The sequence below is a fragment of the Engraulis encrasicolus genome, chromosome 20 (assembly GCF_034702125.1).
Source record: "Engraulis encrasicolus isolate BLACKSEA-1 chromosome 20, IST_EnEncr_1.0, whole genome shotgun sequence".
NCBI classification, from domain to species: domain Eukaryota; kingdom Metazoa; phylum Chordata; class Actinopteri; order Clupeiformes; family Engraulidae; genus Engraulis; species Engraulis encrasicolus.
The window spans coordinates 29356290-29361962 of record NC_085876.1 but is presented as its reverse complement, the minus strand read 5'-3'; positions in this window follow the sequence as shown (position 1 = coordinate 29361962).

Genomic DNA, 5673 nt, shown 5'->3' with positions numbered 1-5673 from the left:
GAGGAGAGGAGAGGAGGGGAGGGGAGGGGAGAAGAGAGGATGCGGAAGTGTTGGTGTTCATCTGTCCATCATGATGCTTGAGAGGACAGGAGAGGAAAGGAGATGAGAGAAGGGACGGGGATGAGAGGAGCAGAGGAGACGAGAGGAGGGAAGGAGATGAGAGGAGGGGAGGAGACGAGAGGAGGTGTAGGTGTAGGTGTTCACCTGTCTATCAAGGATCCACTGGCTTCAAAGACCTGTTAATCAGAGAACAACGGCCGCCCAGCTAACAGTGTACTGCCGCCAGCACTGGAGTCAGTCAAACTCCATATCTGGCCTTTTCCTAACGAACATCAGGGGTGAAAAGGGCTCAGGGGGTGAGTAAGAGAAGAAAAATTGCTTTACAATTGCCTTAGACCCTCAGGTTCTGGGTGATTTGTGCAAAAACACAGAGTGGCATAATGTCCTGTCTGCTAGAGAAGGAAGAGGAGGGAGAAAGAGGAGGGAGTGTGGTGTGTGGAGTGTGGTATGGAGGAAGAGGATGAGAAGGGAGAAGGATGTGTGTGTGTGTGTGTGTGTGGGGGGGTGAGAGAAAGAGGAGGAGGGAGGTGTGTAAGAGGAAGAGGAAGATGATGGTGCGGAGGATGGAGATGTGGAGGAGGGAGGAGGAGGACGACGAGGTTTTTTTTTTATTTAAGTGTGGATGGAGGAGGAGGAAGAAGGTGAGGAGAAAGATGATGATGAGGAGGAGGACGAGGAGGATGGTGTTTTTAGTGTGAGGGTGTTTGGGGAAGACCACCGTGGCTTGGAAGAAGATCCCGGAGTGGATCTACCCGGATCAACACCAAACATCTCTCCAAAGGCAATATAGGCTTTTGTCTGATCTTACAGGAACAGAATGGCTCTGCATAAGGCAGCCATTGCCTAATGGTTAAGGCAGTGGTTCCGGAATGTTCAACCCCCGCATTCCAAACACCGTCTTTTTTGTTGTTGGTGCTAAGAACTTTCTATTTAAATTTGCAGCAATAGTTAATATACAGTATTTGTTAACCATGCAAGTGAGTTGAGTTACTAACCCATCTCTGGATTTCCTGTTTATTATGCTGCAAGTTACTTCTGTCCACAACCTCCAGTTTGGGAACCAATGGGTTGATTTGAGTTGAGTTGGTCTTGAAATTGAAAAGTTGGACTATGCCCTGATGAAGACCACAATGCGTAGGCCCATTTGTTTTTAAAACACTTTTGCCATGTTATATTAAAGGCTTTTGAAATATTTTTTTTCAGATCTTAGAGTGCCTCTGCTCTTTCCTCCCTTCTTGAAAAGTTCCTGATTCAAATCTTATATCAGTGGGAAAAATGTAGAGCATTCTCTTCAGGGACACGAACCGATACGCTGTACCTACCAGTAGCCTACGTGTTAAGTAACCGAAGCTGATACCCTGTAGGCTACCTAAACAATAGATCGGTTTACATGAAAGTGTCTGGAAAATGTAATGTAAAAACATATAGCGTATCTTTTAAACATTTAATTCATTTTCCATGAAGTCAGTTTACACGTCCACGTCAGTGTTCCTGCGGCTGCATTGTCAATTGTCCACTGACATGATAAGAAATCAGTGCCCAAAGATTTTCCATTAACGCTCTCCAGTTTAATATGAGAGGAAGACGTGAGGGAGCCTTGCACAAACGATTACGAGCGTATACTAGGCCTACAATATGTTCACAATCAATCTGGCGCTCGTCAGCGTAATTATTATTATGAGGGAATAACGAGGATGGCCCTCTTTGCAGATTAGAGACGGATGGAATTCTGATCGCTGTAATTAAAAAATGAGCACCTTGATCAATACAGCTCATCAAAAATGATTTTTTAATCACGACAGGCTGTGTTGAGTTCATAAGAGGCAGAGGGAGAAAAAGCTGACATGCCACATTCAGGCTGAGGCTGTGTGGAGGTTAACCAGAGATGTTAAAAGTAGTTGGCAGTTGGAAAGACCTTTCCCTTAGGAGCATCTGTGGCTAGTGGTTGAGGACATGGGCTTTAGATTAGAGAGTTGCCGGTTCGAATCCAACCCTTCCAATCTCTACCTCACTCCATGGCAGAAGAGCCCTTGAACAAGGCACGTAACGTAACCCCACACTGCTCCAGGGACCGTGCCGAATATCCTGTTACAAAAAAGAAACCTCAATCACTTTGAACCAGGGCTTTGAACCGGTTCAAGGAACGAAAACGAAAACCGGAAACTTTTTGTATTTTACAAGGAACAGAAACGAAACCGGAAACGTTATCATTCTTTATGTTCTGGAACAGGAACACTTATTTAAAAATAATGGTAACCGGTTAATACCGGTTAATACCGTTCCTCAAACAAAACAAAAAAAGTAATGATTTTCCTGTGCACGTTACCAATGACGGCTGAGGTTCACGTCCTGTGTGACATCAGACATTCTGTGACTGAATGGAGAGAGGGATTACAAAGTCTCCAATCCACATCTTAAATAAGAGAAACCACTATCATACAAAAGGGGCGAGTTTCCATTGCATCACTGTTAGACATTGCAGAGAATCGCGTTTAAAGCGCACCGAGAATTTTCTTCCTGGCAGGAACAAAATTAACCGTTCCGGGAACAGTATTTTTTTGTTCTAACCGGTTCGGGAACGTCAATTTGTTGGTGGAACTCATAACCGGAAACGTTATAATTCCGTTTCTGTTCAGAACGAACCATTTGGAAAAAAATAATGGTTCAAAGCCCTGCTTTGAACAAAGGTGTCAGCTAAGTGTTAATTAAAAGTAAAAAAAAAAAAGCTTCCAAAAGTTTCCTGCACTGGCTGGATCAAAGTTTGTGGTGGGGTCTTAGGTGTTTAGTGTTTTTCAGTACCAACACAGTCTATCACTCAGTCTATCAGTCAATCTATCTCATTAGGTACAATGGACTAATTGGTGTAACAGCTATGTAATAGCATGCGCTAGTATTGAACTTACACCATGAATTTACTTTTATTTTGATACCTCTGAGGCTAATGTGTAAGGAGAATGGGTGCAGAATTAAGAATGAAAAGTCGGCAAGTTTGAGAGGACCTTTTAGGGAAGAAGAGGAGTAATGCTGGACTCCAAAATAATATTGCTACAATAAGACCTGTTCTTGTATTGTATCCAAAATTTCGAGAAAAATCTGAACGGTAAAATCATTGTCTCTCAATTTACATTAAAAGCCCTAGAATGGGGGCGTGGTGGCTCAATGAGCTAATAATAATTATAAGACACCACACCATTACCACAGCGACACACATTCGATTCGGACTCGAGGTCCTTTGCCAATCCTTCCCCTCTCTCACCCTCCCCACTCATTTTCTATCCTGGGCTGCGTTTCCCAAAAAACCTTAAGAAGTACTTAAGCCTAAGTAGTACTTAAGTATGAGGTGCCGCCGAGGCAATATAGCCTATTAGAAACATCATCAGTAAAAGTCTATACATACACTATTTAACCTTGTGAATGCTCTAAGCACAAACAATTTATTTCCGTGTGCAAGAAAAAAATATTGTACGTAGGCCTACAAAATGATTGTATGCATAAACTTTTAGTGATGTGGTATATGGCCCAGACAGCCCCTCATACTTAAGTACTACTTAGGCTTAAGTACTACTTAAGGGTTTTTGGGAAACACAGCCCTGTCTGGTTAATATAAGTGTGAATAAAGGTGAAAAAGCCCCAAAGAATACCTTAAAAAGGGGTAAAATAACAATACAAAAAACAGAACAACAGTGCAATATCAAACTAATTTATTCTCCCCTGCCTGCAGGTTTTAATTCCCGTCTCTCTGTAGGGTGACTCAGGAAATTACAGGGAGCCCAGTGCAACAGGTGCAGCTCTCTCTTCCCAGCTGTGGGAGCATCAGAGGCTCGCTGTGTGTGGACATCAGATGCTGTTAATGTGTGTGTGTGTGTGTGTGTGTGTGGACATCAGATGCTGTTAATGTGCGTGTGTGGACATCAGATGCTGTTAATGTGTGTGTGTGTGTTTGGACATCAGATGCTGTTAATGTGTGTGTGTGTGTGTTGACATCTGACACTCGCTGTCGGAACAATAGCAGAACTGGACGTTGATCCTTTCATGGCGAGTGCTACTCTGTGGGCAGTTGTTTGCTGTGACTCAGGAAATTACAGAGAGCGGGATGCAGCAGGAGCTGTTCTCTCTGTCCTGCTGTGGGGACATCACACACACACACACACACACACACACACACACACACACACACACACACACACACACACACACACACACACACACACACACACACACACACACACACACACACACACACACACACACACACACACAGACAGACATACACACGGACAGACAGACAGACAGACAGACACACACTCCTGCTGTGGGAACAAGAGATGAGCGCTGCTCTGCGGTCAGCCGTTCGCTCTTCTGTTTGTGGGGACAGCGAGATGTGAGCCGTGAGGAGGGTAGCGGTGAGGACGCTGTGTGTGTGTGTGTATGTGTGAGGAGGGAGTGTTGCGGTTGGTGTGTGTGTGTGTGTGTGTTTAAGGAGGGGAGTGTTGCGGTTGGTGTGTGTGTGTGTATGTGTGAGGAGGGAGTGCTGCGGATGGTGTGTGTGTGTGAGGAGGGGAGTGTTGAAGGCGGTGTGTGTGTGTGTGTGTCTGAGGAGGGGGGTGTTGCAGGCGGTGTGTGTGTGTGTGTGTGTGTGTGTGTATGAGAGGAGGGGGGTTTCGCGGGCGGTGTGTGTGTGTGTGTGTGTGTGTGTGTGTGTGTGTGTGTGTGTGTGTGTGTGTGTGTGAGGAGGGGGGTTTAGTGGGCGGTGTGTGTGTGTGTGTGTGTGTGTGTGTGTGTGTGTGTGTGTGTGTGTGTGAGTGTGAGTGTGTGCGAGGAGGGGAATTCATCATCCACTGGCCTCCTGATAGTATCTCAGGCTGGCCAACCGAGTTTTTTATTAAAGATCACAAGATAAACACGAACAGAGCCAGAAAGAACACTCACAGCTGGATCAAGTGCAGCACTCGCATAGAGAAGAACTTGAAAAGAACTAGAAAATCGCAAAGTGTCGATTATCTAGTTCTTTTCAAGTTCTTGTCTATGTGACTCTATACAGCAGCATCCCAGACGAGCAAGATCTGTTCTGTTCTGCAGTATACTGAACATCAATGCACTGGCGGGAATAATTAGATTACATTACATTACACTACACTTATCTGACTCTTTAATCCAAAGCGACGTGGTATTGGTTACAGTCCCTGGAGCAATGTGGAGCTAGGTGCCTTGCTCTAGGGCACTTGAGTCTTAAGACCACCTCCCTAATCATTGGGCCACTGCTGCCTAATTACAATAATTATAGTTTTATGTAGATACAAGATGATGCATCACCTTAAAATGTCTCGATTGGAGTAATTGGGAGGGGGGGCGGGGGGAGTGGTTTTCTTACAGCTGCCCAATACAAGGCCACTCATGACGTTCAAACAAATACGGTATCTCCATCTGCTGAGATGCATTTCAGGCATCGCATCCCTCAAATAAGATCTTTTATTCCAGCAGGCACTAAAATTGTGTGTGTGTGTGCGTGTGCATGCGTGCGTGAGACGCGAGTACGCAATTAGGACTGAATGTCTCTGAACTTTGGCTGTTAGACTGGTTGCTAGAGGGAGAGATCAAAGACAAATCTTACAA